This window comes from Hyperolius riggenbachi, chromosome 10, assembly GCF_040937935.1.
Source record: "Hyperolius riggenbachi isolate aHypRig1 chromosome 10, aHypRig1.pri, whole genome shotgun sequence".
NCBI lineage: Eukaryota > Metazoa > Chordata > Amphibia > Anura > Hyperoliidae > Hyperolius > Hyperolius riggenbachi.
Genome location: NC_090655.1, coordinates 282,685,531 through 282,713,364, shown reverse-complemented (window position 1 = coordinate 282,713,364; position 27,834 = coordinate 282,685,531). Strand labels below are relative to the sequence as shown.

General features: G+C 56.1%; 1 protein-coding gene across 1 annotated transcript in view; it reads right to left on the bottom strand.

Moving 5' to 3' along the window:
- Positions 1–27,834, bottom strand: part of LOC137537252 (uncharacterized) — a 1,269,057-nt gene that overhangs the window by 278,715 nt on the left and 962,508 nt on the right. The gene's annotated exons all lie outside the window — the stretch shown is intronic.

Sequence of the window (27,834 nt, the reverse complement as noted above, 5' to 3'; positions counted from 1 at the left end):
ATGGCCTAAACGCTGCATTGTACACACAGCATAAGAAGGTTCTGGTTCCACACTTATTGCTGATGTAGAACTATGTGCTGGAATAGGAGGCACTGCCCCATCCATGCAACAGACCGAGTGCCCAAACTGCAACCCAAAGCCCACTTATTTATCACACAGTGACAACACAGCAATTTAAACACTGCGGTCTGAGATTAGAGGAAACCACTCCTACATTAGACAATATCTTGGATGATGCAAGCTTGCCAGTGGTTCCTGTATCCACAACCACAAGGTATCAGGGCAATGGTCTGTAGTCCTCAGCGCTCACTGACAATGACCTGCAGCCACCTCCTGCACAATATACTGACTAGTGGTCGCCAACACAGTCCTGGGTCCATGAACACATGTCCCCGGTACATCAACAAACCTTCAAGTGACTCTGATGCGATAGAGAGAGCGTGCTAGTGCATGTGGGAGAGCGCATGCTAGTGCATGTGCCAGTGTAAAAGAGAGAGAGAGCTAGTGCATGTGCGAGTGTGGGAGAGAGAGCGTGCTAGTGCGAGTGTGTGAGTGAGAGAGCGTGCTAGTGCATGTGCGAGTGTGTGAGAAGAGAGCGTACTAGTGCATGTGCGAGTGTGTGAGAAGAGAGCGTACTAGTGCATGTGCGAGTGTGTGAGAGAGAGCGTGCATGTGCGAGTGTGTGTGAGAGCATGCTAGTGCATGTGCGAGTGTGTGTGTGGGAGAGAGCGTGCTAGTGCATGTGCAAGTGTGTGGGAGAGCGCGTGCTAGTGCATGTGTGAGTGTATGGGAGACACTGCTAGTGCATGTGAGTGCGAGAGAGGGTGCTAGCACTTGTGCGAATGTAGTGAGAGGACACGCTAGTGCATGTGCGAGTGTACGAGAGCAAGCGTGCCGGTGCTTGTGAGAGAGAGGGTGCTAGTGCATGTGCGAGTGTGTGAGAGAGAGAGCATGCTAGTGCATGTGCTAGTGTGAGAGAGAGCGTGCTAGTGCATGTGAGAGTGTGAGAGAGCGTGCTAGTGCATGTGCGAGTGTGAGAGAGCGTGCTAGTGCAAGTGTGTGAGAGAGAGCATGCTAGTGCATGTTCAAGTGTGTGAGAGAGAGACAGAGCGTGCTAGTGCGAGTATGAGAGAGCGTGTGAGTGTGAGAGCGAGCGTGCTAGTGCATGTGCGAGTGAGAGAGAGCGTGCTAGTGCATGTGCAAGTGTGTGAGAGAGAGAGAGCTAGTGCATGTGCAAATGTATGAGAGAACGTGCTAGTGCGTGTGTGAGTGAGCGTTCTATTGCATGTGCGGGTGTGTGGGAGACAGAGCGTGCTAGTGCATGTGCGAGGGTGAGAGACTGCTAGTGCATGTGAGCGCGAGAGAGGGTGGTAGCGCTTGTGCGAGTGTGTGAGAGGGCGTGCTAGTGCATGTGCGAGTGTGTGTGTGTGTGTGTGTTTGTGAGAGAGCAAGCGTGCTAGTGCATGTGCGAGTGTGAGAGAGAGAGAGCGTGCATGTGAGAGTGTGAGAGAGCGTGCTAGTGCATGTGCGAGTGTGAGAGAAAGCGTGCTAGTGCATGTGCAAGTGTGTGTGAGAGGGCGTGCTAGTGCATGTGCGAGTGTGTGGGAGAGAGCGTGCTAGTGCATGTGGGAGTGTGTTGGAGAGAGTGTGCTAGTGCATGTGCAAGTGTGTGGGAGAGCGCGTGCTAGTGCATGTGCAAGTGTGTGGGAGAGCACGTGCTAGTGCATGTGCAAATGTGTGGGAGAGAGCGTGCTAGTGCATGTGCGAGTGTATGGGAGAGTGTGCTAGTGCATGTGTGAGAGAGCGTCCTAGCGCATGTGCGAGTGTGAGAGAGCGTGATAGCGCATGTGCGAGTTTGAGAGAGCATGCTAGCGCATGTGCGAGTGTGTGGGAGAGAGCGTGCTAGTGCATGTGCGAGTGTGTGGGAGAGAGCGTGATAGTGCATGTGCGAGTGTGTGGGAGAGAGCGTGCTAGTGCATATGTGAGAGAGAGCGTGCTAGTGCATGTGCGAGTGGGTGGGATAGAGCGTGCTAGTGTATGTGCGAGTGTGTGGGAGAGTGCGTGCTAGTGCATGTGCAAGTGTGTGGGAGAGAGCATGCTAGTGCATGTGGAAGTGTGTGGGAGAGAGCGTGCTAGCACATGTGCCAGTGTGAAAAGTGTGCTAGCACATGTGCCAGTGTTAGAGAGCGTGCTAGCGCATGTGCGAGTGTGAGAGAGCGTGCTAGCGAGTGTGAGAGCATGTTAGCGCTTGTGCGAGTGTGAGAGATCGTGCTAGCGCATGTGCGAGTGTGTGGGAGAGAGCATGCTAGTGCATCTGCGAGTGTATGGGAGAGAGTGTTCTTTTCATCATTAAAAGATTTTTATTGAATTTTTTTTAAGAGAATTAGAGTTAACAGTTAACAGAAACAAATGATACAACAATTGGATCGGATCATTGGATTAACACGAGTCAGCAGTATTACATGAGTTATAAACAGTATATGAGTGGAGATTACATCAATGCTTCTTGGAAACTAAAGTATCCTGCGTATTGGATAGTCCTTCGTAGCATAGATTCTCTCGATCCTGGCACTTTCAGAACCTACTAGGTGGTCAAGAGGAGGGAATTAATAAATGCGGGGATATATTCATTCTAGTGATATCAGAGGGCCAGAACGGGCCTTCACTAGAACTTTGTTTGGTAATGAGGGTATGTAGTTTCATATAAGACGAAGAAGAGGGAGTCTAATTTGAAAGGTGAACATCACTCATGACTTAGTGTTGGAGAGAGTGTTCTAGTGCATGTGCGGTTGTGAGAGAGCGTGCTAGCACATGTGCGAGTGAGAGAGAGCGTGCTAGCGCATGTGCGAGTGAGAGCGAGCGTGCTAGTGCATGTGCGAGTGAGAGCGAGCGTGCTAGTGCATGTGCGAGTGAGAGAGAGCGTGCTAGTGCATGTGAGTGTGAGAGAGCGTGCATGTGCGAGTGTGTGGGAGAGAGCGTGCTAGTGCATGTGCGAGTGTGTGGGAGAGAGCGTGCTAGTGCATGTGCAAGTGTGTGGGAGAGTGCGTGCTAGTGCATGTGCAAGTGTGTGGGAGAGCGCGTGCTAGTGCATGTGCAAGTGTGTGGGAGAGTGCGTGCTAGTGCATGTGCAAGTGTGAGAGAGCGTGCTAGCGCATGTGCGAGTGTGAGAAAGCGTGCTAGCGCATGTGCGAGTGTGAGAGACTGTGCTAGCGCATGTGCGAGTGTGAGAGACTGTGCTAGCGCATGTGCGAGTGTGAGACAGTGTGCTAGCGCATGTGCGAGTGTGAGAGAGCGTCCTAGCGCGTGTGCGAGAGTGAGAGAGCGTGCTAGCGCATGTGCGAGTGTGTGGGAGAGAGCTTGCTAGTGCATGTGCGAGTGTGTGGGAGAGAGCGTGCTAGTGCATGTGGGAGTGCATGGGAGAGAGTGTTCTAGTGCATGTGCGGTTGTGAGAGAGCGTGCTAGCACATGTGCGAGTAAGAGAGAGCGTGCTAGCGCATGTGCGAGTGAGAGCGTGCTAGCGCATGTGCGAGTGAGAGAGCATGCTAGCGCATGTGCGAGTGTGAGAGAGCGTGCTAGCGCATGTGCGAGTGTGTAGGAGAGAACGTGATAGTGCATGTGCGAGTGTGTGGGAGAGAGCGTGATAGTGCATGTGCGAGTGTGAGAGAGCGTTAGCACTTGTGCGAGTGTGAGAGAGCGTGCTAGTGCATGTGCGAGTGTGTGGGAGAGAGCGTGCTAGTGCATGTGCAAGTGGGTGTGAAAGAGCGAGCGTGCTAGTGCATGTGCAAGTGTGTGTGAGAAGGCGTGCTAGTGCATGTGCGAGTGTGTGGGAGAGAGCATGCTAGTGCATGTGGGAGTGTGTTGGAGAGAGCGTGCTACTGCATGTGCAAGTGTGTGGGAGAGCGCGTGCTAGTGCATGTGCAAGTGTGTGGGAGAGTGCGTGCTAGTGCATGTGCAAGTGTGGGAGAGAGCGTGCTAGTGCTTTTGCGAGTGTATGGGAGAGAGCGTGCTAGCGCATGTGCGAGTGTATGGGAGAGCGTGCTAGCGCATGTGCGAGTGTGAGAGAGCGTGCTAGCGCATGTGCGAGTGTGAGAGAGCGTGCTAGCGCATGTGCGAGTGTGAGAGAGCGTGCTAGCGCATGTGCGAGTGTGAGAGAGCGTGCTAGCGAGTGTGAGAGCGTGTTAGCGAGTGTGAGAGCGTGTTAGCGCTTGTGCGAGTGTGAGAGATCGTGCTAGCACATGTGCGAGTGTGTGGGAGAGAGCATGCTAGTGCATGTGCGAGTGTATGGGAGAGAGTGTTCTAGTGCGGTTGTGAGAGAGCGTGCTAGCACATGTGCGAGTGAGAGAGAGCGTGCTAGCGCATGTGCGAGTGAGAGCGAGCGTGCTAGTGCATGTGCGAGTGAGCGTGCTAGTGCATGTGAGTGTGAGAGAGCGTGCATGTGCGAGTGTGTGGGAGAGAGCGTGCTAGTGCATATGCGAGTGTGTGGGAGAGAGCGTGCTATTGCATGTGCGAGTGTGTGGGAGAGAGCGTGCTAGTGCATGTGCAAGTGTGTGGGAGAGAGCGTGCTAGTGCATGTGCAAGTGTGTGGGAGAGCGCGTGCAAGTGCATGTGCAAGTGTGTGTGAGAAGGCGTGCTAGTGCATGTGCGAGTGTGTGGGAGAGAGCATGCTAGTGCATGTGCAAGTGTGTGTGAGAAGGCGTGCTAGTGCATGTGGGAGTGTGTGGGAGAGAGCGTGCTACTGCATGTGCAAGTGTGTGGGAGAGCGCGTGCTAGTGCATGTGCAAGTGTGTGAGAGAGCGTGCTAGCACATGTGCGAGTGTGAGAGAGCATACTAGTGCATGTGCGAGTGTGAGAGAGCGTGCTAGCGCATGTGCGAGTGTGAGAGCGCGTGCTAGCGCATGTACGAGTGTGAGAGAGCGTTCTAGCGCATGTGCGAGTGTGAGAGAGCGTTCTAGCGCATGTGCGAGTGTGAGAGAGCGTTCTAGCGCATGTGCGAGTGTGAGAGAGCATTCTAGCGCATGTGCGAGTGTGAGAGAACGTGCTAGCGCATGTGCGAGTGTGAGAGAGCGTCCTAGCGCATGTGTGAGTGTGAGAGAGCATGGTAGCGCATGTGCGAGTGTGTGGGAGAGAGCGTGCTAGCGCATGTGCGAGTGTGTGGGAGAGAGTGCTAGTGCATGTGCGAGTGTGTGGGAGAGAGCGTGCTAGTGCATGTGCGAGTGTGTGGGCTAGCACGTGCTAGTGCATGTGCGAGTGTGTGGGAGAGAGCGTGCTAGTGCATGTGCGAGTGTGTGGGCTAGCACGTGCTAGTGCATGTGCGAGTGTGTGGGAGAGAGCGTGCTAGTGCATGTGCGAGTGTGTGGGCTAGCACGTGCTAGTGCATGTGCGAGTGTATGGGAGAGAGTGCTAGCGCATGTGCGAGTGTGAGAGAGCGTGATAGCGCATGTGCGAGTGTGAGACAGCGTGCTAGCGCATGTGCGAGTGTGAGAGAGCGTGATAGTGCATGTGCGAGTGTAAGCGAGCGTGATAGCGCATGTGCGAGTGTGTGGGAGAGCGCGTGCTAGTGCATGTGCAAGTGTGTGGGAGAGCGCGTGCTAGTGCATGTGCAAGTGTGGGAGAGAGCGTGCCAGTGCATGTGCGAGTGTATGGGAGAGAGCGTGCTAGCGCATGTGCGAGTGTATGGGAGAGCGTGCTAGCGCATGTGCGAGTGTGATAGAGCGTGCTAGCGCATGTGTGAGTGTGAGAGAGCGTGCTAGCGCATGTGCGAGTGTGAGAGAGATTGCTAGCTCATGTGCGAGTGTGAGAGAGCGTGCTAGCGCATGTGCGAGTGTGAGAGAGCGTGCTAGCGCATGTGCGAGTGTGAGAGCGTTATAGTGCATGTGCGAGTGGGTGGGAGAGAGCGTGATAGTGCATGTGCGAGTGTGTGAGAGAGAGCGTGCTAGTGCATGTGCGAGTGTGAGAGAGCGTTAGCGCTTGTGCGAGTGTGAGAGAGTGTGCTAGTGCATGTGCGAGTGGGTGTGAAAGAGCGAGCGTGCTAGTGCATGTGCGAGTGTGAGAGAAAGCATGCTAGTGCATGTGCAAGTGTGTGTGAGAAGGCGTGCTAGTGCATGTGGGAGTGTGTTGGAGAGAGCGTGCTACTGCATGTGCAAGTGTGTGGGAGAGCGCGTGCTAGTACATGTGCAAGTGTGTGGGAGAGAGCGTGCTAGCGCATGTGCGAGTGTGAGAGAGCGTGCTAGCGCATGTGCGAGTGTGAGAGAGCGTGCTAGCGCATGTGCGAGTGTGAGAGAGCGTGCTAGTGCATGTGCGAGTGTGAGAGAGCGTGCTAGCGCATGTGCGAGTGTGAGAGAGCGTGCTAGCGCATGTGCGAGTGTGAGAGAGCGTCCTAGCGCATGTGTGAGTGTGAGAGCATGCTAGCGCATGTGCGAGTGTGTGGGAGAGAGCGTGCTAGCGCATGTGCGAGTGTGTGGGAGAGAGAGTGCTAGTGCATGTGCGAGTGTGTTGGAGAGAGCTTGCTAGTGCATGTGCGAGTGTGTGGGCTAGCGCGTGCTAGTGCATGTGCGAGTGTATGGGAGAGAGTGCTAGCGCATGTGCAAGTGTGAGAGAGCGTGCTAACGCATGTGCGAGTGTGTGAGAGAGCGTGCTAGTGCATGTGCGAGTGTGTGGGAGAGCGCGTGCTAGTGCATGTGCGAGAGTGTGGGAGAGCGCGTGCTAGTGCATGTGCAAGTGTGTGGGAGAGAGCGTGCTAGTGCATGTGCAAGTGTGGGAGAGAGCGTGCTAGTGCATGTGCGAGTGTGAGAGAGCGTGCTAGTGCATGTGCGAGTGTGAGAGAGCGTGCTAGCGCATGTGCGAGTGTGAGAGAGCGTGCTAGCGCATGTGCGAGTGTGAGAGAGCGTGTTCTAGCGCATGTGCGAGTGTGAGAGAGCGTGCTAGCGCATGTGTGAGTGTGAGAGAGCATGCTAGCGCATGTGCGAGTGTGTGGGAGAGAGCGTGCTAGCGCATGTGCGAGTGTGTGGGAGAGAGAGTGCTAGTGCATGTGCGAGTGTGTGGGAGAGAGCGTGCTAGTGCATGTGCGAGTGTGTGGGAGAGAGTGCTAGCTCATGTACGAGTGTGAGAGAGCGTGCTAGCGCATGTGCGAGTGTGAGACAGCGTGCTAGTGCATGTGCGAGTGTGAGAGAGCGTGATAGCGCATGTGCGAGTGTGAGAGAGCGTGATAGCGCATGTGCGAGTGTGTGGGAGAGCGCGTGCTAGTGCATGTGCAAGTGTGTGGGAGAGCGCGTGCTAGTGCATGTGCAAGTGTGGGAGAGAGCGTGCTAGCGCATGTGCGAGTGTATGGGAGAGCATGCTAGCGCATGTGCGAGTGTGAGAGAGCGTGCTAGCGCATGTGCGAGTGTGAGAGAGCGTGCTAGCGCATGTGCGAGTGTGAGAGAGCGTGCTAGCGCATGTGCGAGTGTGAGAGAGCGTGCTAGCGCATGTGCGAGTGTGTAGGAGAGAGCGTTATAGTGCATGTGCGAGTGTGTGGGAGAGAGCGTGATAGTACATGTGCGAGTGTGTGAGAGAGAGCGTGCTAGTGCATGTGCGAGTGTGAGAGAGCGTTAGCGCTTGTGCGAGTGTGAGAGAGCGTGCTAGTGCATGTGCGAGTGTGTGGGAGAGCGCGTGCTAGTGCATGTGCGAGTGGGTGTGAAAGAGCGAGCGTGCTAGTGCATGTGCGAGTGTGATAGAAAGCATGCTAGTGCATGTGCAAGTGTGTGTGAGAAGGCGTGCTAGTGCATGTGCGAGTGTGTGGGAGAGAGCATGCTAGTGCATGTGGGAGTGTGTTGGAGAGAGCGTGCTACTGCATGTGCGAGTGTGTGGGCTATCGCGTGCTAGTGCATGTGCGAGTGTATGGGAGAGAGTGCTAGCGCATGTGCGAGTGTGAGAGAGTGTGCTAGCGCATGTGCGAGTGTGAGAGAGCGTGCTATCGCATGTGCGAGTGTGTGGGAGAGCGCGTGCTAGTGCATGTGCAAGTGTGTGGGAGAGCGCGTGCTAGTGCATGTGCAAGTGTGTGGGAGAGCGCGTGCTAGTGCTTGTGTAAGTGTATGGGAGAGAGTGTTCTAGTGCATGTGTGAATGTGAGAGAGAGCGTGCTAGCGCATGTGCGAGTGAGAGAGAGCGTGCTAGCGCATGTGCGAGTGAGAGAGAGCGTGCTAGCGCATGTGCGAGTGAGAGAGAGCGTGCTAGCGCATGTGCGAGTGTGAGAGAGCGTGCTAGCGCATGTGCGAGTGTGAGAGGGCGTGCTAGCGCATGTGCGACTGTGAGAGAGCGTGCTAGCGCATGTGCGAGTGTGAGAGAGCGTGCTAGCGCGTGTGCGAGTGTGAGAGAGTGTGCTAGCGCGTGTGCGAGTGTGAGAGAGCGTGCTAGCGCGTGTGCGAGTGTGAGAGAGCGTGCTAGCGCGTGTGCGAGTGTGAGAGAGCGTGCTAGCGCGTGTGCGAGTGTGAGAGAGCGTGCTAGCGCGTGTGCGAGTGTGAGAGAGCGTGCTAGCGCGTGTGTGAGTGTGAGAGAGCGTCCTAGCGCATGTGCGAGTGTGAGAGAGCGTCCTAGCGCATGTGCGAGTGTGTGGGAGAGAGCGTGCTAGCGCACGTGCGAATGTGTGGGAGAGAGAGTGCTAGCGCATGTGCGAGTGTGTGGGAGAGAGCGTGCTAGTGCATGTGCGAGTGTGTGGGCTAGCGCGTGCTAGTGCATGTGCGAGTGTATGGGAGAAAGTGCTAGCGCATGTGCGAGTGTGAGAGAGCGTGCTAGCGCATGTGCGAGTGTTTGGGAGAGCGCGTGCTAGCGCATGTGCGAGTGTTTGGGAGAGCGCGTGCTAGTGCATGTGCAAGTGTGTGGGAGAGCGCGTGCTAGTGCATGTGCGAGTGTATGGGAGAGAGCGTGCTAGCGCATGTTCGAGTGTATGGGAGAGAGCGTGCTAGCGCATGTTCAAGTGTATGGGAGAGAGCGTGCTAGCGCATGTGCGAGTGTGAGAGAGCATGCTAGCGCATGTGCGAGTGTGAGAGAGCGTGCTAGCGCATGTGCGAGTGTGAGAGAGCATGCTAGCGCATGTGCGAGTGTGAGAGAGCGTGCTAGCGCATGTGCGAGTGTGAGAGAGCGTGCTAGCGCATGTGCGAGTGTGAGAGAGCGTGCTAGCGCGTGCGAGTGTGTGGGAGAGCGCGTGCTAGTGCATGTGCAAATGTGTGGGAGAGCGCGTGCTAGTGCATGTGCAAGTGTGTGGGAGAGCGCGTGCTAGTGCTTGTGTAAGTGTATGGGAGAGAGTGTTCTAGTGCATGTGTGAATGTGAGAGAGAGTGTGCTAGCGCATGTGCGAGTGAGAGAGAGCGTGCTAGCGCATGTGCGAGTGAGAGAGAGCGTGCTAGCGCATGTGCGAGTGAGAGAGAGCGTGCTAGCGCATGTGCGAGTGTGAGAGAGCGTGCTAGCGCATGTGCGAGTGTGAGAGAGCGTGCTAGCGCATGTGCGACTGTGAGAGAGCGTGCTAGCGCATGTGCGAGTGTGAGAGAGCGTGCTAGCGTGTGTGCGAGTGTGAGAGAGTGTGCTAGCGCGAGTGTGAGAGAGCGTGCTAGCGCGTGTGCGGGTGTGAGAGAGCGTGCTAGCGCGTGTGCGAGTGTGAGAGAGCGTGCTAGCGCGTGTGCGAGTGTGAGAGAGCGTGCTAGCGCGTGTACGAGTGTGAGAGAGCGTGCTAGCGCGTGTGCGAATGTGAGAGAGCGTGCTAGCGCATGTGCGAGTGTGTGGGAGAGAGCTTGCTAGTGCATGTGCGATTGTGTGGGAGAGAGCGTGCTAGTGCATGTGGGAGTGTGTGGGAGAGAGCGTGCTACTGCATGTGCAAGTGTGTGGGCTAGCGCGTGCTAGTGCATGTGCGAGTGTATGGGAGAGAGTGCTCTAGTGCATGTGTGCGAGTGAGAGAGAGCGTGCTAGCACATGTGCGAGTGAGAGAGATCGTGCTAGCGAGTGTCAGTAAGCGTGCTAGCGCATGTGCGAGTGTGAGAGAGCGTGCTAGCGCATGTGCGAGTGTGAGTGAGCGTGCTAGCGCATGTGCGAGTGTGAGAGAGCGTGCTAGCGCATGTGCGAGTGTGAGAGAGCGTGCTAGCGCATGTGCGAGTGTGAGAGAGCGTGCTAGCACATGTGCGAGTGTGAGAGAGCGTCCTAGCGCATGTGCGAGTGTGAGAGAGCGTGCTAGCGCATTTGCGAGTTTGAGAGAGCATGCTAGCGCATGTGCGAGTGTGTGGGAGAGAGCGTGATAGTGCATGTGCGAGTGTGTGGGAGAGAGCGTGCTAGTGCATGTGCGAGTGTGTGGGAGAGAGCGTGATAGTGCATGTGGAAGTGTGTGGGCGAGCGCGTGCTAGTGCATGTGCGAGTGTATGGGAGAGAGTGTTCTAGTGCATGTGCGGTTGTGAAAGAGCGTGCTAGCACATGTGAGAGAGAGCGTGCTAGCGCATGTGCGAGTGAGAGAGAGCGTGCTAGCGCATGTGCGAGTGTGAGAGAGCATGCTAGCGCATGTGCGAGTGTGAGAGAGCGTGATAGTGCATGTGCGAGTGTGTGGGAGAGAGCGTGATAGTGCATGTGCGAGTGTGTGAGAGAGAGCGTGCTAGTGCATGTGCGAGTGTGAGAGAGCATTAGCGCTTGTGCGAGTGTGAGAGAGCGTGCTAGTGCATGTGTGAGTGGGTGTGAAAGAGCGAGCGTGCTAGTGCATGTGCGAGTGTGAGAGAAAGCATGCTAGTGCATGTGCAAGTGTGTGAGAAGGCGTGCTAGTGCATGTGCGAGTGTGTGGGAGAGAGTATGCTAGTGCATGTGGGAGTGTGTTGGAGAGAGCACGCTACTGCATGTGCAAGTGTGTGGAAGAGCAGGTGCTAGTGCATGTGCAAGTGTGTGGGAGAGCGCGTGCTAGTGCATGTGCAAGTATGGGAGAGAGCGTGCTAGCGCATGTGCGAGTGTATAGGAGAGAGCGTGCTAGCGCATGTGCGAGTGTGAGAGAGCGTGCTAGCGCATGTGCGAGTGTGAGAGAGCGTGCTAGCGCATGTGCGAGTGTGAGAGAGCGTGCTAGCGCATGTGCGAGTGTGAGAGAGCGTGCTAGCGCATGTGCGAGTGTGAGAGAGCGTGCTAGCGCATGTGCGAGTGTGAGAGAGCGTGCTAGCGCATGTGCGAGTGTGAGAGAGCGTGCTAGCGCGTGTGAGAGAGCGTGCTAGCGCATGTGCGAGTGTGAGAGAGCGTGCTAGCGCATGTGCGAGTGTGAGAGCGTGCTAGCGCATGTGCGAGTGTGAGAGAGCGTGCTAGCGCATGTGCGAGTGTGAGAGAGCGTGCTAGCGCATGTGCGAGTGTGAGAGAGCGTGCTAGCGCAGGTGCGAGTGTGAGACAGCGTGCTAGCGCAGGTGCGAGTGTGAGAGAGCGAGCTAGCGCAGGTGCGAGTGTGAGAGAGCGTGCTAGCGCATGTGCGAGTGTGAGAGAAGCGTGCTAGCTCATGTGCGAGTGTGAGAGAGCGTGCTAGCGCATGTGCGAGTGTGAGAGAGCGTGCTAGTGCATGTGTGAGTGGGTGTGAAAGAGCGAGCGTGCTAGTGCATGTGCGAGTGTGAGAGAAAGCATGCTAGTGCATGTGCGAGTGTGAGAGAAAGCATGCTAGTGCATGTGCAAGTGTGTGAGAAGGCGTGCTAGTGCATGTGCGAGTGTGTGGGAGAGAGCATGCTAGTGCATGTGGGAGTGTGTTGGAGAGAGCGTGCTACTGCATGTGCAAGTGTGTGGGAGAGCAGGTGCTAGTGCATGTGCAAGTGTGTGGGAGAGCACGTGCTAGTGCATGTGCAAGTATGGGAGAGAGCGTGCTAGCGCATGTGCGAGTGTATAGGAGAGAGCGTGCTAGCGCATGTGCGAGTGTGAGAGAGCGTGCTAGCGCATGTGCGAGTGTGAGAGAGCGTGCTAGCGCATGTGCGAGTGTGAGAGAGCGTGCTAGCGCATGTGCGAGTGTGAGAGAGCGTGCTAGCGCATGTGCGAGTGTGAGAGAGCGTGCTAGCGCATGTGCGAGTGTGAGAGAGCGTGCTAGCGCATGTGCGAGTGTGAGAGAGCGTGCTAGCGCATGTGCGAGTGTGAGAGAGCGTGCTAGCGCATGTGCGAGTGTGAGAGAGCGTGCTAACGCATGTGCGAGTGTGAGAGCGTGCTAGCGCATGTGCGAGTGTGAGAGCGTGCTAGCGCATGTGCGAGTGTGAGAGAGCGTGCTAGCGCATGTGCGAGTGTGAGAGAGCGTGCTAGCGCATGTGCGAGTAAGAGAGAGCGTGCTAGCGCAGGTGCGAGTGTGAGACAGCGTGCTAGCGCAGGTGCGAGTGTGAGAGAGCGAGCTAGCGCAGGTGCGAGTGTGAGAGAGCGTGCTAGCGCATGTGCGAGTGTGAGAGAGCGTGCTAGCGCATGTGCGAGTGAGAGAGCGTGCTTGCGCATGTGCGAGTGTGAGAGAGCGTGCTAGCGCATGTGCGAGTGTGAGAGAGCGTGCTAGCGCATGTGCGAGTGTGAGAGAGCAGGCTAGCGCATGTGCGAGTGTGAGAGAGCGTGCTAGCGCATGTGCGAGTGTGAGAGAGCGTGCTAGCGCATGTGCGAATGTGAGAGAGCGTGCTAGCGCATGTGCGAGTGTGAGAGAGCGTGCTAGCGCATGTGCAAGTGTGAGAGAGCGTCCTAGCGCATGTGCGAGTGTGAGAGAGCATGCTAGCGCATGTGCGAGTGTGTGGGAGAGAGCATGCTAGCGCATATGCGAGTGTGTGGGAGAGAGCGTGCTAGTGCATGTGGGAGTGTGTTGGAGAGAGCGTGCTACTGCATGTGCAAGTGTGTGGGGGAGCGCGTGCTAGTGCATGTGCAAGTGTGTGGGAGAGCGCGTGCTAGTGCATGTGCAAGTGTGTGGGAGAGCGCGTGCTAGTGCATGTGCAAGTGTGGGAGACAGCGTGCTAGCGCATGTGCGAGTGTATGGGAGAGAGCGGGCTAGCGCATGTGCGAGTGTATGGGAGAGCGTGCTAGCGCATGTGCGAGTGTGAGAGAGCGTGCTAGCGCATGTGCGAGTGTGAGCGAGCGTGCTAGCGCATGTGCGAGTGTGAGAGAGCGTGCTAGCGCATGCGCGAGTGTGAGAGAGCGTGCTAACGCATGCGCGAGTGTGAGAGAGCGTGCTAGCGCATGTGCGAGTGTGAGAGCGTGCTAGCGCATGTGCGAGTGTGAGAGAGCGTGCTAGCGCATGTGCGAGTGTGAGAGAGCGTGCTAGCGCATGTGCGAGTAAGAGAGAGCGTGCTAGCGCAGGTGCGAGTGTGAGACAGCGTGCTAGCGCAGGTGCGAGTGTGAGAGAGCGAGCTAGCGCAGGTGCGAGTGTGAGAGAGCGTGCTAGCGCATGTGCGAGTGTGAGAGAGCGTGCTAGCGCATGTGCGAGTGTGAGAGAGCGTGCTTGCGCATGTGCGAGTGTGAGAGAGCGTGCTAGCGCATGTGCGAGTGTGAGAGAGCGTGCTAGCGCATGTGCGAGTGTGAGAGAGCAGGCTAGCGCATGTGCGAGTGTGAGAGAGCGTGCTAGCGCATGTGCGAGTGTGAGAGAGCGTGCTAGCGCATGTGCGAATGTGAGAGAGCGTGCTAGCGCATGTGCGAGTGTGAGAGAGCGTGCTAGCGCATGTGCAAGTGTGAGAGAGCGTCCTAGCGCATGTGCGAGTGTGAGAGAGCATGCTAGCGCATGTGCGAGTGTGTGGGAGAGAGCATGCTAGCGCATATGCGAGTGTGTGGGAGAGAGCGTGCTAGTGCATGTGGGAGTGTGTTGGAGAGAGCGTGCTACTGCATGTGCAAGTGTGTGGGGGAGCGCGTGCTAGTGCATGTGCAAGTGTGTGGGAGAGCGCGTGCTAGTGCATGTGCAAGTGTGTGGGAGAGCGCGTGCTAGTGCATGTGCAAGTGTGGGAGACAGCGTGCTAGCGCATGTGCGAGTGTATGGGAGAGAGCGGGCTAGCGCATGTGCGAGTGTATGGGAGAGCGTGCTAGCGCATGTGCGAGTGTGAGAGAGCGTGCTAGCGCATGTGCGAGTGTGAGAGAGCGTGCTAGCGCATGTGCGAGTGTGAGAGAGCGTGCTAGCGCATGTGCGAGTGTGAGAGCGCGTGCTAGCGCATGTGCGAGTGTGAGAGCGCGTGCTAGCGCATGTGCGAGTGTGAGAGCGCGTGCTAGCGCATGTGCGAGTGTGAAAGAGCGTGCTAGCGCATGTGCGAGTGTGAGAGAGCGTCCTAGCGCATGTGCGAGTGTGAGAGAGCGTCCTAGCGCATGTGCGAGTGTGAGAGAGCGTCCTAGCGCATGTGCGAGTGTGAGAGAGCGTCCTAGCGCATGTGCGAGTGTGAGAGAGCGTCCTAGCGCATGTGCGAGTGTGAGAGAGCGTCCTAGCGCATGTGCGAGTGTGAGAGAGCATGCTAGCGCATGTGCGAGTGTGTGGGAGAGAGCGTGCTAGCGCATATGCGAGTGTGTGGGAGAGAGAGTGCTAGTGCATGTGCGAGTGTGTGGGAGAGAGCGTGCTAGTGCATGTGCGAGTGTGTGGGAGAGAGTGTTCTAGTGCATGTGTGAGTGTGAGAGAGAGCGTGCTAGCGCAAGTGCGAGTGTGAGAGAGCGTGCTAGCGCATGTGCAAGTGTGAGAGAGCGTGCTAGCGTATGTGCGAGTGTGAGAGAGCGTGCTAGCGCATGTGCGAGTGTGAGAGAGCGTGCTAGCGCATGTGCGAGTTTGAGAGAGCATGCTGGCGCATGTGCGAGTGTGTGGGAGAGAGCGTGCTAGCGCATGTGCAAGTGTGTGGGAGAGAGCGTGCTAGTGCATATGTGAGAGAGAGCGTGCTAGTGCATGTGCGAGTGGGTAGGATAGAGCGTGCTACTGCTAGTGCATGTGCGAGTGTGTGGGAGAGTGCGTGCTAGTGCATGTGCAAATGTGTGGGAGAGAGCATGCTAGCGCATGTGCGAGTGTGAGAGAGCGTGCTAGTGCATGTGCGAGTGTGTGAGAGAGAGCGTGCTAGCGCATGTGCGAGTGTGAGAGAGCGTGCTAGCGCATGTGCGAGTGTAAGAGAGCGTGCTAGCGCTTGTGTGAGAGAGCGTGCTAGCGCATGTGTGAGTTTGTGGGATAGAGCGTGCTAGTGCATGTGCGAGTGTGTGGGATAGAGCGTGCTAGTGCATGTGCGAGTATGAGGGAGAGAGCGTGCTAGTGCATGTGCGAGTGTGTGGGATGGAGCGTGCTAGTGCATGTGCGAGTGTGTGGCAGAGAGCGTGCTAGTGCATGTGCGAGTGTGTTGGAGAGAGCGTGCTAGTGCATGTGTGAGAGAGAGCGTGCTAGTGCATGTGTGAGTGTGAAAGAGAACGTGCTAGTGCATGTGCGAGTGTGAGAGAGAGCGTGCTAGTGCATATGTGAGAGAGAGCATGCTAGTGCATGTGCGAGTGGGTGGGATAGAGCGTGCTATTGCTACTGCATGTGCGAGTGTGTGGGAGAGTGCGTGCTAGTGCATGTGCGAGTGTGTGGGAGAGAGCATGCCAGTGCATGTGGAAGTGTGTGTGAGAGAGAGCGTGCTAGCGCATGTGCGAGTGTGAGAGAGTGTCTTAGCGCTTGTGCGAGTGTGAGAGAGCGTGCTAGTGCATATGCGAGTGTGTGGGATAGAACATGCTAGTGCATGTGCGAGTATGTGGGAGAGAGCGTGCTAGTGCATGTGCGAGTGTATGGGAGAGAGTGTTCTAGTGCATGTGTGAGTGTGAGAGAGAGCGTGCTAGCGCAAGTGTGAGTGTGAGAGAGCGTGCTAGCGCATGTGCGAGTGTGAGAGAGCGTGCTAGCGCATGTGCGAGTGTGAGAGAGCGTCCTAGCGCATGTGCGAGTGTGAGAGCGTGCTAGCGCATGTGCGAGTTTGAGAGAGCATGCTGGCGCATGTGCGAGTGTGTGGGAGAGAGCGTGCTAGCGCATGTGCGAGTGGGTGGGATAGAGCGTGCTACTGCTAGTGCATGTGCGAGTGTGTGGGAGAGTGCGTGCTAGTGCATGTGCAAGTGTGTGGGAGAGAGCATGCTAGTGCATGTGGAAGTGTGTGAGAGAGAGCGTGCTAGCGCATGTGCGAGTGTGAGAGCGTGCTAGCGCATGTGCGAGTGTGAGAGCGTGCTACCGCGCATGTGCGAGTGTGAGAGAGCGTGCTAGCGCATGTGCAAGTGTAAGAGAGCGTGCTAGCGCTTGTGTTAGTGTGAGAGAGCGTGCTAGCGCATGTGTGAGTTTGTGGGATAGAGCGTGCTAGTGCATGTGCGAGTATGTGGGAGAGAGCGTGCTAGTGCATGTGGAAGTGTGTGGGAGAGAGCGTGCTAGTGCATGTGCGAGTGAGAGAGAGCGTGCTAGCGCATGTGCGAGTGTGAGAGAGTGTCTTAGCGCTTGTGCGAGTGTGAGAGAGCGTGCTAGTGCATGTGCGAGTGTGTGGGATAGAGCGTGCTAGTGCATGTATGAGTGTGTGGGATAGAAGATGCTAGTGCATGTGCGAGTATGTGGGAGAGAGCGTGCTAGTGCATGTGCGAGTGTGTGGGATGGAGCGTGCTAGTGCATGTGCGAGTGTGTGGCAGAGAGCGTGCTAGTGCATGTGCGAGTGTGTTTGGAGAGAGCGTGCTAGTGCTAGTGCATGTGTGAGAGAGAGCGTGCTAGTGCATGTGTGAGTGTGAGAAAGAGCGTGCTAGTGCATGTGGGAGTGTGTGGGATAGAGCATGCTAGTGCATGTGCGAATGTGAAAGAGAGCGTGCTAGTGCATGTGCGAGTGTGAGAGAGAGCGTGCTAGTGCATATGTGAGAGAGAGCATGCTAGTGCATGTGCGAGTGGGTGGGATAGAGCGTGCTATTGCTACTGCATGTGCGAGTGTGTGGGAGAGTGCGTGCTAGTGCATGTGCGAGTGTGTGGGAGAGAGCATGCTAGTGCATGTGGAAGTGTGTGGGAGAGAGCGTGCTAGTGCATGTGCGAGTGAGAGAGAGCGTGCTAGCGCATGTGCGAGTGTGAAAGAGTGTCTTAGCGCTTGTGCGAGTGTGAGAGAGCGTGCTAGTGCATGTGCGAGTGTGTGGGATAGAGCGTGCTAGTGCATGTATGAGTTTGTGGGATAGAACATGCTAGTGCATGTGCGAGTATGTGGGAGAGAGCGTGCTAGTGCATGTGCGAGTATGTGGAAGAGAGCGTGCTAGTGCATGTGCAAGTGTGTGGGAGAGAGCGTGCTAGTGCATGTGGGAGAGAGTGTGCTAGTGCATGTGCGAGTGTGTGGGAGAGAGCGTGCTAGTGCATGTGGGAGTGTGTTGGAGAGAGCGTGCTACTGCATGTGCAAGTGTGTGGGAGAGCGCGTGCTAGTGCATGTGCAAGTGTGTGGGAGAGCGCGTGCTAGTGCATGTGCAAGTGTGTGGGAGAGCGCGTGCTAGCGCATGTGCGAGTGTATGGGAGAGCGTGCTAGCGCATGTGCGAGTGTATGGGAGAGCGTGCTAGCGCATGTGCGAGTGTGAGAGAGCGTGCTAGCGCATGTGCGAGTGTGAGAGAGGGTGCTAGCGCATGTGCGAGTGTGAGAGAGCGTGCTAGCGCATGTGCGAGTGTGAGAGAGCATGCTAGCGCATGTGCGAGTGTGAGACAGCGTGCTGGCGCAGGTGCGAGTGTGAGAGAGCGTGCTAGCCCAGGTGCGAGTGTGAGAGAGCGTGCTAGCGCATGTGCGAGTGTGAGAGAGCGTGCTAGCGCATGTGCGAATGTGAGACAGCGTGCTAGCGCATGTGCGAGTGTGAGAGAGCGTGCTAGCCCAGGTGCGAGTGTGAGAGAGCGTGCTAGCGCATGTGCGAGTGTGAGAGAGCGTGCTAGCGCATGTGCGAGTGTGAGAGCGCGTGCTAGCGCATGTGCGAGTGTGAGAGCGCGTGCTAGCGCATGTGCGAGTGTGAGAGCGCGTGCTAGCGCATGTGCGAGTGTGAGAGAGCGTGCTAGCGCATGTGCGAGTGTGAGAGAGCGTGCTAGCGCATGTGCGAGTGTGAGAGAGCATCCTAGCGCATGTGCGAGTGTGAGAGAGCGTCCTAGCGCATGTGCGAGTGTGAGAGAGCGTCCTAGTGCGAGTGTGAGAGAGCGTCCTAGCGCATGTGCGAGTGTGAGAGAGCGTCCTAGCGCATGTGCGAGTGTGAGAGAGCATGCTAGCGCATGTGCGAGTGTTTGGGAGAGAGCGTGCTAGCGCATATGCGAATGTGTGTGAGAGAGAGTGCTAGTGCATGTGCGAGTGTGTGGGAGAGAGCGTGCTAGTGCATGTGCGAGTGTATGGGAGAGAGTGTTTTAGTGCATGTGAGAGTGTGAGAGAGAGCGTGCTAGCGCAAGTGCGAGTGTGAGAGAGAGCGTGCTAGCGCAAGTGCGAGTGTGAGAGAGCGTGCTAGCGCATGTGCGAGTGTGAGAGAGCGTCCTAGCGCATGTGCGAGTGTGAGAGAACGTGCTAGCGCATGTGCGAGTTTGAGAGAGCATGCTAGCGCATGTGCGAGTTTGAGAGAGCGTGCTAGTGCATGTGCGAGTGTGTGGGAGAGAGCGTGCTAGTGCATGTGCGAGTGTGTGGGAGAGAGCGTGCTAGTGCATATGTGAGAGAGCGTGCTAGTGCATGTGCGAGTGGGTGGGATAGAGCGTGCTACTGCTAGTGCATGTGCGAGTGTGTGGGAGAGTGCGTGCTAGTGCATGTGCAAGTGTGTGGGAGAGAGCATGCTAGTGCATGTGGAAGTGTGTGAGAGAGAGCGTGCAAGCGCATGTGCGAGTGTGAGAGAGCGTGCTAGCGCATGTGCGAGTGTGAGAGAGCGTGCTAGCGCATGTGCGAGTGTAAGAGAGCGTGTTAGCGCTTGTGCAAGTGTGAGAGAGCGTGCTAGCGCATGTGTGAGTTTGTGGGATAGAGCGTGCTAGTGCATGTGCGAGTGTGTGGGATAGAGCGTGCTAGCGCATGTACGAGTGTGTGGCAGAGAGCGTGCTAGTGCATGTGCGAGTGTGTTGGAGAGAGCGTGCTAGTGCTAGTGCATGTGTGAGAGAGAGCGTGCTAGTGCATGTGTGAGTGTGAGAAAGAGCGTGCTAATGCATATGTGAGAGAGAGCATGCTAGTGCATGTGCGAGTGGGTGGGATAGAGCGTGCTAGTGCATGTGCGAATGTGAAAGAGAGCGTGCTAGTGCATGTGCGAGTGTGAGAGAGAGCGTGCTAGTGCATATGTGAGAGAGAGCATGCTAGTGCATGTGCGAGTGGGTGGGATAGAGCGTGCTATTGCTACTGCATGTGCGAGTGTGTGGGAGAGTGCGTGCTAGTGCATGTGCGAGTGTGTGGGAGAGAGCATGCTAGTGCATGTGGAAGTGTGTGGGAGAGAGCGTGCTAGTGCATGTGCGAGTGAGAGAGAGCGTGCTAGCGCATGTGCGAGTGTGAGAGAGCGTCTTAGCGCTTGTGCGAGTGTGAGAGAGCGTGCTAGTGCATGTGCGAGTGTGTGGGATAGAGCGTGCTAGTGCATGTGTGAGTGTGTGGGATAGAACATGCTAGTGCATGTGCGAGTATGTGGGAGAGAGCGTGCTAGTGCATGTGCGAGTATGTGGAAGAGAGCGTGCTAGTGCATGTGCAAGTGTGTGGGAGAGAGCGTGCTAGTGCATGTGGGAGAGAGTGTGCTAGTGCATGTGCGAGTGTGTGGCAGAGAGCGTGCTAGTGCATGTGCAAGTGTGAGAGAGAGCGTGCTAGTGCATGTGGGAGTGTGTGGGATAGAGCATGCTAGTGCATGTGCGAGTGTTAAAGAGAGCATGCTAGTGCATGTGCGAGTGTGAGAGAGAGCGTGCTTGTGCATTTGCGAGTGTGCGAGAGAGCGTGCTTGTGCATTTGCGAGTGTGCGAGAGAGCGTGCTAGTGCATGTGGGAGTGTGTGGGATAGAGCATGCTAGTGAATGTGCGAGTGTGAGAGAGAGCGTGCTAGTGCATATGTGAGAGAGAGCGTGCTAGTGTATGTGCGAGTGGGTGGAATAGAGCGTGCTACTGCTAGTGCATGTGCGAGTGTGTGGGAGAGTGTGCTAGTGCATGTGCGGGTGTGTGGGATAGAGCATGCTAGTGCATGTGCGAGTATGTGGGAGAGAGCGTGCTAGTGCATGTGCGGGTGTGTGGGATAGAGCATGCTAGTGCATGTGCGAGTATGTGGGAGAGAGCGTGCTAGTGCATGTGCGAGTATGTGGGAGAGAGCGTGCTAGTGCATGTGCGACTATGTGGAAGAGAGCGTGCTAGTGCATGTGCAAGTGTGTGGGAGAGAGCGTGCTAGTGCATGTGCAAGTGTGTGGCAGAGAGCGTGCTAGTGCATGTGCAAGTGTGAGAGAGAACGTGCTAGTGCATGTGCGAGTGTGAGAGAGAGCGTGCTAGTGCATGTGCAAGTGTGTGGGAGAGAGCGTGCTAGTGCATGTGCAAGTGTGTGGCAGAGAGCGTGCTAGTGCATGTGCAAGTGTGAGAGAGAACGTGCTAGTGCATGTGCGAGTGTGAAAGAGAGCGTACTAGTGCATGTGCGAGTGTGAGAGAGATCATGCTAGTGCATGTGCGAGTGTGAGAGAGAGCGTGCTAATGCATGTGCGAGTGTGTGAGAGAGAGAGCATGCTAGTGCATGTGCAAGTGTGTGTGAGAGCGTGCTAGTGCATGTGCAAGTGTGTGAGAGAGAGAGTGTGCTAGTGCGAGTGTGTGTGAGAGAAGGAGCATGCTAGTGCATGTGCGAGTGTGTGAGAGAGAGCGTGCTAGTGCATGTGCGAGTGTGACAGAGAGTGTGCTACTGCGAGTGTGTGTGAGAGAAGGAGCATGCTAGTGCATGTGCGAGTGTGTGAGAGAGAGCGTGCTAGTGCATGTGCGAGTGTGTGGGAGAGAGCGTGCTACTGCATGTGCAAGTGTGTGGGAGAGCGCGTGCTAGTGCATGTGCAAGTGTGTGGGAGAGAGCATGCTAGTGCATGTGGAAGTGTGTGAGAGAGAGCGTGCTAGCGCATGTGCGAGTGTGAGAGAGTGTGCTAGCGCATGTGCGAGTGTGAGAGAGCGTGCTAGCATATGTGCGAGTGTAAGAGAGCGTGTTAGCGCTTGTGCGAGTGTGAGAGAGCGTGCTAGCGCATGTGCGAGTGTGTGGGAGAGAGCGTGCTAGTGCATGTGTGAGTTTGTGGGATAGAGCGTGCTAGTGCATGTGCGAGTGTGTGGGATAGAGCGTGCTAGTGCATGTGCGAGTGTGGGAGAGAGCGTGCTAGTGCATGTGCGAGTATGTGGGAGAGAGCGTGCTAGTGCATGTGCGAGTGTGTGGGATGGAGCGCACTAGTGCATGTGCGAGTGTGTGGCAGAGAGCGTGCTAGTGCATGTGCGAGTGTGTGGAAGAGAGCGTGCTAGTGCATGTGCAAGTGTGAGAGAAGCGTGCTAGTGCATGTGCGAGTGTGTGGGAGAGTGTGCTAGTGCATGTGTGAGAGAGAGCGTGCTAGTGCATGTGTGAGTGTGAGAAAGAGCGTGCTAGTGCATGTGGGAGTGTGTGGGATAGAGCATGCTAGTGCATGTGCGAATGTGAAAGAGAGCGTGTTAGTGCATGTGCGAGTGTGAGAGAGAGCGTGCCTCTACATTTGCGAGTGTGCGAGAGAGCGTGCTAGTGCATGTGCGAGTGTGTGGGATAGAGCATGCTAGTGCATGTGCGAGTGTTAAAGAGAGCGTGCTAGTGCATGTGCGAGTGTGAGAGAGAGCGTGCTAGTGCATATGTGAGAGAGAGCGTGCTAGTGCATGTGCGAGTGGGTGGGATAGAGCGTGCTACTGCTACTGCATGTGCGAGTGTGTGGGAGAGTGCATGCTAGTGCATGTGCGAGTGTGTGGGGGAGAGCATGCTAGTGCATGTGGAAGTGTGTGGGAGAGAGCGTGCTAGTGCATGTGCGAGTGTGAGAGAGCGTGCTAGCGCATGTGCGAGTGTGAGAGAGCGTGCTAGCGCATGTGCGAGTGTGTGGGGGAGAGCGTGCTAGTGCATGTGTGAGTATGTGGGATAGAGCGTGGTAGTGCATGTGCGAGTATGTGGGAGAGAGCGTGCTAGTGCATGTGCGAGTATGTGGAAGAGAGCGTGCTAGTGCATGTGCAAGTGTGTGGCAGAGAGCGTGCTAGTGCATGTGGGAGAGTGTGGCAGAGAGCGTGCTAGTGCATGTGCAAGTGTGAGAGAGAGCGTGCTAGTGCATGTGCGAGTGTGTGGGATAGAGCATGCTAGTGCATGTCCGAGTGTTAAAGAGAGCGTGCTAGTGCATGTGCAAGTCTGAGAGAGAGCATGCTAGTGCATATGTGAGACAGAGCGTGCTAGTGTATGTGCGAGTGGGTGGGATAGAGCGTGCTACTGCTAGCGCATGTGCGAGTGTGTGGGAGAGAGCGTGCTAGTGCATGTACGAATGTGTGGGATAGAGCATGCTAGTGCATGTGCGAGTATGTGGGAGAGAGCGTGCTAGTGCATGTGCGAGTATGTGGAAGAGAGCGTGCTAGTGCATGTGTAAGTGTGTGGGAGAGAGCGTGCTAGTGCATGTGCGAGTGTGTGGCAGAGAGCGTGCTAGTGCATGTGCAAGTGTGAGAGAGAGCATGCTAGTGCATGTGCGAGTGTGAGAGAGAGCGTGCTAATGCATGTGCGAGTGTGTGAGAGAGAGAGCGCGTACTAGTGCATGTGCGAGTGTGAGAGAGATCATGCTAGTGCATGTGCGAGTGTGAGAGAGAGCGTGCTAATGCATGTGCGAGTGTGAGAGCGCGTACTAGTGCATGTGCGAGTGTGTGTGTGAGAGAGAGCGTGCTAGTGCATATGCGAGTGTGTGTGAGAAAGCATGCTAGTGCATGTGCGAGTGTGTGTGAGAGAGAGCATGCTAGTGCATGTGCAAGTGTGTGAGAGAGAGAGCATGCTAGTGAATGTTATAGAGAGAGAGAGCGTGCCAGTGGATGTGCGAATGTGTGAGAGAGTTCTAGTTCATGTGCAAGTGTATGAGAGAGCGTGCTAGTGCATGTGCAAGTGTGTGTGAGAGAGAGAGCATGCTAGTGTATGTGCGAGTGTGTGTGAGAGCGTGCTAGTGCATGTGTGAGAGAGAGAGTGTGCTAGTGCGAGTGTGTGTGAGAGAAGGAGCATGCTAGTGCATGTGCGAGTGTGTGAGAGAGAGCGTGCTAGTGCATGTGCGAGTGGGTGGGATAGAGCGTGCTGCTGCTACTGCATGTGCGAGTGTGTGGGAGAGTGCATGCTAGTGCATGTGCGAGTGTGTGGGAGAGTGCATGCTAGTGCATGTGGAAGTGTGTGGGAGAGAGCGTCGTAGCGCTTGTGCGAGTGTGAGAGAGCGTGCTAGTGCATGTGGGAGTGTGTGGGATAGAGCATGCTAGTGCATGTGCGAGTGTGCGAGAGAGCATGCTAGTGCATTTGCGAGTGTGCGAGAGAGCGTGCTAGTGCATGTGCGAGTGTGTGGGATAGAGCATGCTAGTGCATGTCCGAGTGTTAAAGAGAGCGTGCTAGTGCATGTGCGAGTGTGAGAGAGAGCATGCTAGTGCATATGTGAGAGAGAGCGTGCTAGTGTATGTGCGAGTGGGTGGGATAGAGCGTGCTACTGCTAGCGCATGTGCGAGTGTGTGGAATAGAGTGTGCTAGTGCATGTGCGAATGTGTGGGATAGAGCATGCTAGTGCATGTGCGAGTATGTGGGAGAGAGCGTGCTAGTGCATGTGCGAGTATGTGGAAGAGAGCGTGCTAGTGCATGTGCAAGTGTGTGGGAGAGAGCGTGCTAGTGCATGTGCGAGTGTGTGGCAGAGAGCGTACTAGTGCATGTGCAAGTGTGAGAGAGAGCATGCTAGTGCATGTGCGAGTGTGAGAGAGAGCGTGCTAATGCATGTGCGAGTGTGTGAGAGAGAGAGCGTACTAGTGCATGTGCGAGTGTGAGAGAGATCATGCTAGTGCATGTGCGAGTGTGAGAGAGAGCGTGCTAATGCATGTGCGAGTGTGTGAGAGAGAGAGCGTACTAGTGCATGTGCGAGTGTGTGTGAAGAGAGAGAGAGCGTGCTAGTGCATATGCGAGTGTGTGTGAGAAAGCATGCTAGTGCATGTGCGAGTGTGTGTGAGAGAGAGCATGCTAGTGCATGTGCAAGTGTGTGAGAGAGAGAGCGTGCCAGTGGATGTGCGAATGTGTGAGAGAGTTCTAGTGCATGTGCAAGTGTATGAGAGAGCGTGCCAGTGCATGTGCAAGTGTGTGTGAGAGAGAGAGCATGCTAGTGCATGTGCGAGTGTGTGTGAGAGCGTGCTAGTGCATGTGCGAGTGTGAGAGAGAGAGTGTGCTAGTGCGAGTGTGTGTGAGAGAAGAAGCATGCTAGTGCATGTGCGTGAGAGAGAGCGTGCTAGTGCATGTGCGAGTGTGAGAGAGAGTGTGCTAGTGCGAGTGTGTGTGAGAGAAGGAGCATGCTAGTGCATGTGCGAGTGTGTGAGAGAGGGCGTGCTAGTGCATGTGCGAGTGTGTGGGAGAGAGCGTGCTAGTGCATGTGCGAGTGTGTGGGAGAGAGCGTGCTACTGCATGTGCAAGTGTGTGGGAGAGCGCGTGCTAGTGCATGTGTAAGTGTGTGGGAGAGAGCATGCTAGCGCATGTGCGAGTGTGAGTGAGCGTGCTAGAGCATGTGCAAGTGTGAGAGCGCGTGCTAGCGCATGTGCAAGTATGAGAGAGCGTGCTACCGCATGTGCAAGTGTGAGAGAGCGTGCTAGCGCATGTGCAAGTGTGAGAGAGCGTGCTAGTGCATGTGCGAGTGTGTGGGAGAGAGCGTGCTAGCGCATGTGTGAGTGTGTGGGAGAGAGCGTGATAGTGCATGTGCGAGTGTGTGGGAGAGAGCGTGCTAGTGCATATGTGAGAGAGAGCGTGCTAGTGCATGTGCGAGTGGGTGGGATAGAGCGTGCTAGTGCATGTGCGAGTGTGTGGGAGAGTGCGTGCTAGTGCATATGCAAGTGTGTGGGAGAGAGCATGCTAGTGCATGTGGAAGTGTGTGGGAGAGAGCGTGCTAGCGCATGTGCGATTGTGAGAGAGCGTGCTAGCGCATGTGCGAGTGTGTGGGAGAGAGCGTGCTAGTGCATGTGCGAGTGTGTGGGATAGAGCGTGCTAGTGCATGTGCGAGTGTGTGGGAGAGAGCGTGCTAGTGCATGTGCGAGTGTGTGGCAGAGAGCGTGCTAGTGCACGTGCAAGTGTGAGAGAGCGTGCTAGTGCATGTGTGAGTGTGAGAGAGAGCGTGCTAGGGCATGTGGGAGTGTGTGGGATAGAGCGTGCAAGTGTATGTGCGAGTGTGAGAGAGAGCGTGCCAGTGCATGTGCGAGTGTGTTGGAGAGATCATGCTAGTGCATGTGCGAGTGTGAGAGAGCGTGCTAGTGCATGTGCGAGTGTGTGAGAGAGAGCGTACTAGTGGATGTGCAAGTGTGTGTGAGAGAGAGAGAGCGTGCTAGTGCATGTGCAAGTGTGTGTGAGAGAGAGCATGCTAGTGCATGTGCAAGTGTGTGAGAGAGAGAGCATGCTAGTGCATGTTATAGAGAGAGAGAGAGCGTGCCAGTGGATGTGCGAATGTGTGAGAGAGTTCTAGCGCATGTGCGAGTGTGTGGGAGAGAGCGTGCTAGCGCATGTGCGAGTGTGTGGGAGAGAGCGTGATAGTGCATGTGTGAGTGTGTGAGAGAGAGCGTGCTAGTGCATGTGCGAGTGTGAGAGAGTGTTAGCGCTTGTGCGAATGTGAGAAAGCGTGCTAGTGCATGTGCGAATGTGTAGGAGAGAGCGTGCTAGTGCATGTGCGAGTGGGTGTGAAAGAGCGAGCGTGCTAGTGCATGTGCGAGTGTGAGAGAAAGCATGCTAGTGCATGTGCAAGTGTGTGTGAGAAGGCGTGCTAGTGCATGTGCGAGTGTGTTGGAGAGAGCGTGCTACTGCATGTGCAAGTGTGTGGGAGAGCGCGTGCTAGCGCATGTGCGAGTGTATGGGAGAGCGTGCTAGCGCATGTGCGAGTGTGAGAGAGCGTGCTAGCGCATGTGCGAGTGTGAGAGAGCGTGCTAGCGCATGTGCGAGTGTGAGAGAGCGTGCTAGCGAGTGTGAGAGAGCGTGCTAGCGCATGTGCGAGTGTGAGAGCGTGCGAGCGCAAGTGCGAGTGTGAGAGAGCGTGCTAGTGCATGTGCGAGTGTGAGAGAGCGTGCTAGCGCATGTGCGAGTGTGAGAGAGCGTGCTAGCGCATGTGCGAGTGTGAGAGAGCGTGCTAGCGCATGTGCGAGTGTGAGAGAGCGTGCTAGCGCATGTGCGAGTGTGAGAGAGCGTCCTAGCGCATGTGCGAGTGTGAGAGAGCGTCCTTGCGCATGTGCGAGTGTGAGAGCATGCTAGTGCATGTGCGAGTGTGTGGGAGAGAGCGTGCTAGCGCATGTGCGAGTGTGTGGGAGAGAGAGTGCTAGTGCATGTGCGAGTGTGTGGGAGAGAGTGTGCTACTGCATGTGCGAGTGCATGGGAGAGAGTGTTCTAGTGCATGTGTGAGTGTGAGAGAGCACGTGCTAGCGCATGTGCGAGTGTATGGGAGAGCGTGCTAGCGCATGTGCGAGTGTGAGAGAGCGTGCTAGCGCATGTGCGAGTGTGAGAGAGCGTGCTAGCGCATGTGCGAGTGTGAGAGAGCGTGCTAGCGCATGTGCGAGTGTGAGAGAGCGTGCTAGCGCATGTGCGAGTGTGAGAGAGCGTGCTAGCGCATGTGCGAGTGTGAGAGAGCGTGCTAGCGCATGTGCGAGTGTGAGAGAGCGTGCTAGCGCATGTGCGAGTGTGAGGGAGCGTGCTAGCGCATGTGCGAGTGTGAGAGAGCGTGCTAGCGCATGTGCGAGTGTGTGTGAGAGAGAGCATGCTAGTGCATGTGCAAGTGTGTGAGAGAGAGAGCATGCTAGTGCATGTTATAGAGAGAGAGAGAGCGTGCCAGTGGATGTGCGAATGTGTGAGAGAGTTCTAGCGCATGTGCGAGTGTGTGGGAGAGAGCGTGCTAGCGCATGTGCGAGTGTGTGGGAGAGAGCGTGATAGTGCATGTGTGAGTGTGTGAGAGAGAGCGTGCTAGTGCATGTGCGAGTGTGAGAGAGTGTTAGCGCTTGTGCGAATGTGAGAAAGCGTGCTAGTGCATGTGCGAATGTGTAGGAGAGAGCGTGCTAGTGCATGTGCGAGTGGGTGTGAAAGAGCGAGCGTGCTAGTGCATGTGCGAGTGTGAGAGAAAGCATGCTAGTGCATGTGCAAGAGTGTGTGAGAAGGCGTGCTAGTGCATGTGCGAGTGTGTTGGAGAGAGCGTGCTACTGCATGTGCAAGTGTGTGGGAGAGCGCGTGCTAGCGCATGTGCGAGTGTATGGGAGAGCGTGCTAGCGCATGTGCGAGTGTGAGAGAGCGTGCTAGCGCATGTGCGAGTGTGAGAGAGCGTGCTAGCGCATGTGCGAGTGTGAGAGAGCGTGCTAGCGAGTGTGAGAGAGCGTGCTAGCGCATGTGCGAGTGTGAGAGCGTGCGAGCGCAAGTGCGAGTGTGAGAGAGCGTGCTAGTGCATGTGCGAGTGTGAGAGAGCGTGCTAGCGCATGTGCGAGTGTGAGAGAGCGTGCTAGCGCATGTGCGAGTGTGAGAGAGCGTGCTAGCGCATGTGCGAGTGTGAGAGAGCGTGCTAGCGCATGTGCGAGTGTGAGAGAGCGTCCTAGCGCATGTGCGAGTGTGAGAGAGCGTCCTTGCGCATGTGCGAGTGTGAGAGCATGCTAGTGCATGTGCGAGTGTGTGGGAGAGAGCGTGCTAGCGCATGTGCGAGTGTGTGGGAGAGAGAGTGCTAGTGCATGTGCGAGTGTGTGGGAGAGAGTGTGCTACTGCATGTGCGAGTGCATGGGAGAGAGTGTTCTAGTG